General features: G+C 38.0%; 1 pseudogene; it reads left to right on the top strand.

Annotated features, from left to right (window-relative positions):
• Positions 1 to 10,146, top strand: part of LOC102242216 — a 20,451-nt pseudogene that overhangs the window by 2,152 nt on the left and 8,153 nt on the right.

Below are 10,146 nucleotides of genomic sequence, written 5' to 3'. Positions count from 1 at the left end.
GAGGAACAAATGTAATCTGAACAATAAAGATTTAATAAAAAAAAAAGAAAATCTAAATTAAATGCACATAGAAAAAAATCAGATTTACCTACTACAAAAGAATGACGTCAAATTATTTCTTGGCAACATCAGTTCAACATCTTCAAAATGCTAACATGATGAATACTTAAATTTATTATTTAATAGCCAAATTATTGTTTAAATCTGAGGATGAAATAGAGGCATTTTCAGATATGAATTCTCAGAAAGTTGGCTCTCCCTCTCTAGATTCTTTCTGAAAATAAAACTAAATTAAACAAAAACAATTAGATGTTGTACTCCTTTTAAGAAAAATAAATAAATCCAAGAAGAAACAGTGTCATACAAAAACCAACAGTGAATAAGTAATTTAAGAAATCTTAATAAAGAAAAAGAAAGTATGCTGCCATTGTATTTTCCATATTCAATGTATTTAAAATTGAAATATAAAATGTATTATATATTAATTCCATGTTGTATATTATGTTTTACATTATAAATATTGTACTTATAATAGAAAATTTGGAAAATAAAGAGTAGAGGATAGAAAATTTTAAAAAATGTTTAAAAAAAGAAATCTTAATAAAAACTTCCTGTAAAAGTTATAAAATAACAACCTGGAACTAAAATTTCAGATGTCAGTAAAGTAAAATTGTATAAAGAATATCTCACCAAAAGTGGAGGGAAATAAAAAAGCTTCTTTTCAACATCTATGCCTTGTTTAGGTGAGACTTATATACCAATGAATTATTTAAAAATATATTTGCAAATGTGTATTAAAATTAATTTTAATAAGCACATGAAAAGTTGTTAACATTGTTAGTCATTAGGGAAATGTAATTCAAAACCACCATGAAATACCACTTCACACTCACTAGAATGGCTATAATAAAAAGGGGACAATAATAAGTATTGGTGAGGATGTGGAGAAATTGGAACGCTCATACATTGCTGATGAGATTGTAAAATGGTACAGCCACTTTTATTTTTAAAGGGTATTACATATGTGTCCTACCCCCGCCGCCCTTGACAATCCCCTGCCCTCCCTTACCCCCCAGTGTCTTATGTCCATTAGTTATGCTTATATGCATGCATACAAGTCCTTCGGTTGATCTCTTACTCCCCTCCCTTCTGCCCCCCAACCCTCTCTGGCCTTCCCACTGCAGTTTGACAATCAGTTTGAGGCAGCTCTGCCTCTGTATCTATTATTGTTCAAAAGTTTGTAATGGTCTCTATTATCCATGAATGTGTGAGATCATGTGGTATTTTTCCTTCATTGACTGGCTTATTTCACTTAGCATAATGCTCTCCAGTTCCATCCATGCTGTTGCAAATGGTAAGAGTTCCTTCTTTTTTACAGCAGCATAGTATTCCATCGTGTAGATGTACCACAGTTTTCTAATCCATTCATCTACTGATGGGCACTTAGGGGTACAGCCACTTTGGAAAAGAGTTTGGCAGTTCCTCAAAATGCTAAATATAGAGTTATGAGGTTTCTTTCAGGGATAATAAAAATTTTCTGAAATTAGACAGTGGTGATGGTTAGACAACTGTATGAATAAATATAACAAAAACATTTGATTGTACAGTTGGAAAGGGTGAATTTTATGGTACATGAATTATATCTCAATAAAGTTGTTATGCAAATAAGTGTTACAATGAAATATCACTCAGGCTTAAAAGTGAAAGGAAATTCTGACATGTTACATGAATGAACCTTGAAGACATCATGCCACGTGAAATAAACCAGTCACAAAAACACACATATTGTATGATTCCACTTATATGCGGTACTTAGAGTAGTCAAATTCATACAGACAGAAAGTAAAATGATGGTTGCCAGGAGTTGGGGAGGAGGGAATGTAGACAATGTTTATTGGGTACAGAGTTTCAGTTGGGGAAGATGAAAAAGTTCTGGTGATGGATAGTGGTGATAGTTGCATAACAATGTGAATGTACTTGTTGCCACAGAACTGTACATTTAAAAATGGCTAAAATGGTAAACTTCATTTTATGCATATTTTTCCACAACAAAAGAATGAATATTAACCACTAGAATAGAATATGCAACTTTCAAACCAGTATGTGAAAAAGTTGAGCCCTAACCAGTTTGGCTCAGTGGATAGAGCGTCAGCCTGCGGACTCAAGGGTCCCAGGTTCGATTCCGGTCAAAGGCATGTACCTTGGTTGCAAGCACATCCCCAGTGTGGGGTGTGCAGGAGGCAGCTGATCGATGTTTCTCTCTCATCGATGTTTCTAACTCTCTATCCCTCTCCCTTCCTCTCTGTAAAAAAATCAATAAAATATATTTAAAAAAAGAAAAAAAAAGTTGAATAGGTAAAAGTTGAATGCTTCCAAAAAATATCCAAGAGAGTGGGAAGAAGAAATGAAAGAAACTCAGAGAAAGCATGGAAATGGAACTACAAATAAGATGGTCAGGAATGAGAGAAAGAATATCAGTAATTATAAAAATGTAAATGGTTAAGCTCATCTAAAAATAGTTTTCATTTTGAATTTTGGAAAATGCAGCTATATATCACTTATATTAAAAGTACAATTTAAAAAATTACACAGGAAAGTTTAAAAAAGTACCTGGCAAATAATTAGTAAAAACGTTTTTCATTGATAAAAGGAATAATTTGCCCTAAACTTATAACACTTTTGAGATTGTATGCACCTAACAACATAGCTATGAAATATACAGCAAGATTTTACAGAATTATTAAGAGAAATGTAGGAATCTTTCTTTATAATGTGAGACTCTAACATGCATCCCTCATGTCTGACAAATAAGACAAAAAGTATAAAGGTAGGGAGTACCTGAGAGCAAAAATGTATTAGTTTAGATCACATTAACTGTTGTAGCAAATAGACTCTCAAATATCAGGAGCTTAACCCTTAAACAATAGAGGCTTATTTCTCTTTCATGTGAAGTACAATCTTTTGTCACAGGGTCTCTGCTCCACACAGTCATTCAGATTTTCAAGCTGATAGACACTCTGCCAGCTTAAAAATGTGGCTTCTAAGGTCCCTGAGTGTTGAGATCTCGCCAATAGTCATGGTAAGAGAGAGAATGAAGAATTACATGTGAACTGGTCTTAGAAGTGACATGTAATTTCTGCTCACAGTTCACTGGCCAAGACTCAGTTATATGGTCTTGTCTAATTGCTAGAAAGGCTAGGAAATGTAGCCTAGTTGTGTGCCTTGGCGGAAGGTGGAAATAGGTTTATTTAATAGTTAATCTTTAACACAGTAATTAACAACCTATGAATCTAATGGATACATGTAGAACTCTGAATCCAACAGAGAATATATATTCTTTTCATACATTTATAAAAATTGACTAGCCTGGCCTGTGTGGCTCAGTGTTTGAGCGTCAAGCTATGAACCAGGAGGTCACGGTTCAATTCTCAGTCAGGGCACATGCCTGGGTTGCAGGCTCGATCCCCAGTGTGGGGCCTGCATGAGGCAACTGATCAATGATTCTCTCTCATCATTGATGTATCTATCTCTCTCTCCCTCTCCCTTCCTCTCTGAAATCAATACAGATATATTAAAGTATATATATTTAAAAAATTGACTTTAGGCTGCACAGTAGGTTGCCAAAATTTTTTAAATTGATGTAATTCAAAACATTTATTGATGATACAGAAATAAAAGTAGATGCCAATGACAATATAAAGATAGCTAGGAACTTGTATACATGTGCAAATTTTAAAGCATAGGTCTAAATAATTAATGGGTTGAAGAAAAAAATCATAATGAAATTAGAACTGAATGAAGTACTATTTTGGGATTCAGTCAAATTAATTTTCAAGGAAATACATGGGCTTACATGAACTTATTATAAAACAAGACAGACTAATGATGAATGAATTTAGCTTTTGCATTAGGGCTGCCAGAGTAAATTACCACAAACTTAGAGGCTTAAAACAAGAGAAATTTATTGTCTCATAGTTCTGGAGGCTACATGACTTAAATAAAGGTGTTGGCAGGACTGTGCTCTCTTTAAAGCAAGCATGTCAAACTCGCGACCCACAACGAATATTTTTGTGGCTCAGCCAATATAACAGAATGTAAGAAACTTTTAATAAAAATTTCGTAACTAAATTTTTACAATATCCTGTTATACATAATGCATAACAATGTGAATGTATTTATTGCCACAGAACTGTACATTTAAAAATGGTTAAAATGGTAAATTTCATTTTATGCATAATAACGAACTACAGCGTTCACTAATGACTGATTATATAATCATGTTGCATTCATTTCCCTTACTCGCCTTACGCACAGGTGCACCATTTCTATCCACTAATACTAGCAGCAAATATTTTAGCAGCTGATTGCCATGTCATTAGTCTTGGACTGACTTGTTTGGTGTACGCAACAGGAAATATTTTGCTTTCAGAGAACAAGAAAAATAGGTTTATTTGCATTACGCTTATTAATTTGTGCAGTTATTCAATGTCTGGTAAGTTAATGTTCAAGAACAAATATTAATTTTTATTAAAATGTTCTATTATTTTATGTTAACAATTACTCATTTATTTCAGCCCTTTGTATTCAGCATGTCTCTATCGAAATAAACCTACGTTTCTATGAAAAGTGAAGTTTTTGTTTTTTTGCTGCCCACATAAACTTAACCCTTGTTTATTTGGCCCATGTTAGCCTTTGAGTTTGACATGCTTGCTCTAAAGGCTCTAGGGGAGGACACTTCCTTGTCTCTTGCTTTTGGTGATTACAGACAATCCTTGACTTGTAGATGCATCACTCTGCTCTCTACGTCTATCATCACATGGCGCCCTCCCGGTGTGTCTGTCTCTGGGTCCAAATTCCTTTTTTTCTTACAGGGAGACCAGTCATGTTGGATTTAGGGCCCATCCTAATTCAGTATGACCTCATCTTGATTACATCTGCTAAAACCCTATTTTCAAATAAGGTCACATTTCTAGGTTCTGAGTGGACATCAATTTTGGGGGACACTATTCAACCCAGTATAGCTTCCAATAAAAAAGTAAATTGAAAAAAAGACCTGCAAAATAGAAAGAAAGTAAAATAAAGGAAAACTGTAAAGATTGCAGTAGAGCCCTTGTCAGTTTTGCTCAGTGGATAGGGCACCGGCCTACAGACTGGAGGGCCCTGGGTTTGATTCTGGTCAAGGGCACGTACCTTGGTTGCAGGCTCCATCTCCGGCCCTGGTTGGGGCTCCTGTGGAAGGCAATTGATGTGTCTCTCTTACATCGATGTTTCTCTCTCTGTCTCTCCCCCTCCCTTCCACTCTCTCAAAAAAATTAATGGAAAAAAATATTCTCTGGTGAGGATTAACAGCAACAACAACAAGACTGCAGTAGAAAGCAACAACCCAGAACAAAGTTAATTCCTATACAATAAAAGGCTAATATGCAAAGCCACGGAAAGGCAGAAGGACTACTTGCTATGATGTCCACTGCAGTGGCCAACCACCCTCCCTGCCCCCATTGGCCCCCTGACCCTGGCTCAGGTGTTAAGTGTCTGCCTCCCCCAGGCCACTTGGTCTCCACGGGCTGAGGCCGCTCCAGTGATAACGTCATCAGCTTCACCTTCTGGCCAAGGGCAAGCTCTTCCTGCACTGCATGGGTCATGTAGCCGGGCTGGCCGAAGTGGCACAGCCTACTCCTTGGTGGCCCCAGATGAGGTCCTCTACCTGCTGGACCTGCACCTGTTCCTGGGCCGTGCCCTCACCCTCGCCCGCCCCCACGAAGAGCCCTCAGGTGCGGTGGGCGTGGACGGCGTCCTGGGCCGGGTGCCACAGAGCGTGGTGGACGCGGAGGACTGCGGCCTGTGGAACACCCTGGAAGCGTTGTTGGAGCCGCGTGGCCGACTATGCCCAGCAGCAGTACGTGCGCTTGTGGCTGGCGCCCTCGCCAGAGTCCATCAAGGGGGCCAAGGAGCTGGACCTCGTGGGGCTGTGCCTGCACCCCCTCTTCAGCTCAAGTTTTGAGGATGAGCTGCAGCAGCTGAGGCTGGTGGGCAGCATCAAGCAGTACAGCTCGCTGGCGACCATCTTTGAGATCAATGCCTCCAGCCGGGACCTGAGCAGCCAGGTGATGCAGGCCAAGCGGCAGAAGGACTTTAAGGCCATCGCCAGCTCCCGGCAGGGCGGGCAGGAGCGGCAGGAGGGCTTGGCTGGCCCAGCCCCGAGCTGCCCAGCGAGGCAGGTGGAGCAGCCTGGGAAAGAGGAGGAGGAGGGAGAGAGCTCTGGGACGTCTTCACAGAGGTCGTGGGCCGGAAAGGGCAGCAGCCAGGACCTGAGCGGGGAGCCAAGAGGCAGAAGGAGGAGGCCCGACCGCTGGACCAGGATTTTTATGTCCCCTGTCCGCCCAAGGACTTCGACAGTGAACGGGGCCTGAGCGTTGGTGGGGACAGGGGCGCCTTTGAGCAGCAGGTGGCCGGTGCTGTCCTGGACCTGATGGGGGACGAGGCCCAGAACCTGACCGGGGGCCGGCAGCAGCTGGAGTGGGACCAGAAGAAGAAGCGGTTTGTGGGACAGTCAGGACAGGAGGACAAGAAGAAGATCAAGACAGAAAGTGGTCGCTACAGCAGCAGCTCCTATAAGCGGGACCTCTACCAGAAGTGGAAGCAGAAACAAAATCGCCATACGCTCAACGCCTGGGCCCCAGCAGGCCGCCAGCAGTCAGCCCTGTCAGTGGTGCTGTTTCGGCCTGATCCCGTTGGGGCATGTACAGGAGGCAACCAACTGATGTGTCTTTCTCACATCCATGTTTCTCTCTCTGCCTCTCGCCTTCCCTTCTACTCAAAAAATCAGTGAAAAATGTCCTCAGGTGAGGATTAAAAAAACAACAACAAAATATGCATACATACACACATATACAAAAATACATAAATATTGGGGAGTTGGGGGGTGGGGCCCCACAGGTGCACGAATTTTGTGCACTGGGCCTCTAGTTAATAAAAAAAAAATGATTCATTGCAAAGACTTAAAGAAACAGCTAAATTTTCCCAAACCTGATCAAGTTTAACAAAAGGAGGAAAAATTAACATTATATAGATTGACAAAATGGTTAAACTACAAAATACTGACTCAGAAGAGATTTTAAAGTTATAAAAGACTACTGAACAACATTATGCAGATAAATATGAAACCCAGATAAAATGGAAACAGGAAAACATAATTTATCAACCATAAAAGAAATGGAAATGATAGCCAAAGATCTGTCCACTAAGAAGATACTGGTTCATGTGGTTCCATGGGAGAGTTGTACAAAATCATAAGGGAACAAATTGTTCTTATCCATATTATATAAACTCTTTCAGAGCAAAGAAAAAAAAAGGAAAGCTATTCATCTTATTTTCTTAGTGACTGCTCCATGTTAGCTTGAGAAATCTTTATTCTGCTTTTGTTGGATGAAGTAGTGTATAGCTGTCAATTATACTCAGTTGATTGATGGTGCTGTTGAGATCAACTATGTCCTCACTGATTTTCTGCCCCCTGAATCTGTCCATTTCTGAGGGAGGAGTTTTAAAATCTCTAAATATGATATTAGATTAACCTATTTCTCCTTGCAATTCTATCAGTTTTTGTCCCAGGTAGTTTAACGCTCTGTTTAGGCACATAACATGTCAAGAATTATGTCTTCTTGGAGATCTGACCCCTTTATCCTGATGGAATGCCTTTCTTTATATTTGATAAATTTCTTAATTTGAAGTCAGCTCTATCTGACGTTAATATAGCTACTCCTACTTTCTTTTGGTTAGTGATATCTTTTTCTCCATCCATTTACTTTTAACCTATATGTGTCTTTACATATTAAGTGGGATTCTTATAAACAACATATAGTTGGGTCGTGTTTTTTGATCCACTCTGACATCTGTCTTTTAACTGGTGCATTTAGACCATTGACATTCAGAGAATTATTGATATCGTTTGACTAATATCTACCATATTTGTTACTGTTTTCTATTTGTTGCCTTTGTTCTTTGTTCTTATTTGTGTCTTCCAGTCTTTTTCCACCTATTGTGGTTTTTTTCCCCCTTGTGGTTTTAATTTAGCACTTCTATGATTCCATTTTTTTCTCCTTTATTAATATATTAGTTAATTATTTTTTAGTGGTTTCCCTAGAGTTTGCAATATACATTTCAACTATTCCAAGCTCACTTTCAAATAACACTATTCTACTTCACAGGTACTATACCTTATAATAACAAAATAATCCTAATTTCTTCATCTTATCCCTTGTATTATTGCTGTCATTCATTTCTCTTATATATAAGCATTCCAGTAGATAAGAATATACATAAGATATATACATAAGCATACATAATTGGATACATCATTATTATTATTTTGAGCAAACTAATATCTATTAGGTCAATTAAGAACAAGAAAAATAAAAGTTTTATTTTTACCTTCAATGCTCTCTTTTCTTTATGTAGATCTGAGTTTTTTGACCTGTATTATTTTCTTTCTCTCTAAAGAACTTAAAAAAATAATTCTTGCAAGGCACCCTACCTGCAACAAATATCCTCAATTTTTGTTTATCTGAGAAAGTCTTTTTTTTTTAAGTATTTTTATTGATTTCAGAGAGGAAGGAAGAGGGAGAAAGCGTTAGGAACATCAGTGATGAGAGAGAATCATCAATCGGCTACCTCCTGCACACCCAGCACTGGGGATTGAGCTTGCAACCCAGGCATGTGTCCTGACTGGGAATTGAACCATGACCTCCTGGTTCATAGGTTGATGCTCAACCACTGAGCCACACTGGTTGGTCTGAGAAAGTATTTCTCCGCCTTTGAAGCTAATTTTGAAGTATATGGAGTTTTAGATTGCTGGTGTTTGTTTTTTTTTCTCAACACTTGAAATATTTCACTGAACTATCTTCTTGCTTGTATGATTTCTGAGAAGTCAGATGTAATTTTTATGTTTATTCCTCTATAGGTAAGGTGTTTTTTCCCTCTGGCTTCTTTCAAAATTTTTTATTTTTCATTTTCTGCAATTTGAAAATGATATGCTTAGATATAAGGTTTTAAAATTATATATATAATTTATCTTGCTTGGTGTTCTCCGAGCTTCTGAGCTGAGTTCTGAGTTTCCTGAATCTGTGGTTTTGTATCTGACATTCATTTGGGGAAATTCTTAGTCATTACTGTCTCAGATATTTCTTCTATTCCTTTCTCTCTTTCGTTTCCTCTTGGTATTCCCATTCCATGTACGTTATTCCTTATGCAGTTGTCCCAGAGGCCCTGGATATTCTGTTATTTTTTTCCCAGTGTTTGTTCTCTTTGCTTTTTGGGTTTTAAGGATTCTATTGATATATCCTCAAACTCAGAAATTATTTCTTTGGTCTTGTTCAGCCTACTATTAATCCCATCAAAGGCATTCTTCAGTTCTGTGACAGTGTTTTTTTACATTTTTATCTCTAGCATTTTTTTCCCTTTTGGTTCTTGGAATTTCCATTTCTCTTACTTCAAAGTCAGAAAGTTATCAAATACAAAAAAGAACATTCCACAATGATAAAAGGGTCATATCGCCAAAAAGACATAATTCTTGACATGTTATATGCATACTGTCTACTTTATCTATTAGAGTCCTTAGCATATTAAGCATAGTGTTAAATTTCTAATCTGATTATTTCAATATCCCTGCCATGTCTTGTTCTGATACTCACTTTGTCTCTTCAAATTGTGCTTTTTGCCTTTTGGTATGCTTTGTAATTTTTTCCTAATAACCAGACACTACATACTGGGTAAAAGAAATTGATTTATTAACCATTAAACAAAATTATTTTTTAAAAATTACAACATGATCACTCTGTACAAGGAAAAATGTATAGAAGAAAGACTGAAAGGAAATATACAACAATGTTGAACAATGGTTGCTACTGGATGATGTGTTTATGGGTGATTTTATTTTCTGCTTTTTTTTCCCTGTACTTTACACACTTTCTGAAATGGCCATGTGTTACTTTATATTTAGCTATGAAAATGGAAAATAAAAATAAAAGGCCTTGCAGCCTTGCCCTAGCCGGTTTCTCTCAGTAATTAGAGCGTTGGCCTGAGGAAGGGTCACAGGTTTGATTCCAGTCAAGGGCAGGTACCTGGGTTGCTGGCTCCATCCTGACTGGGTTG

Source organism: Myotis brandtii, unplaced genomic scaffold (genome assembly GCF_000412655.1).
Source record: "Myotis brandtii unplaced genomic scaffold, ASM41265v1 scaffold160, whole genome shotgun sequence".
Taxonomy (NCBI): domain Eukaryota; kingdom Metazoa; phylum Chordata; class Mammalia; order Chiroptera; family Vespertilionidae; genus Myotis; species Myotis brandtii.
Note: the sequence above shows the minus strand (reverse complement) of the source record. Positions and strands in the feature narration are given on the sequence as shown.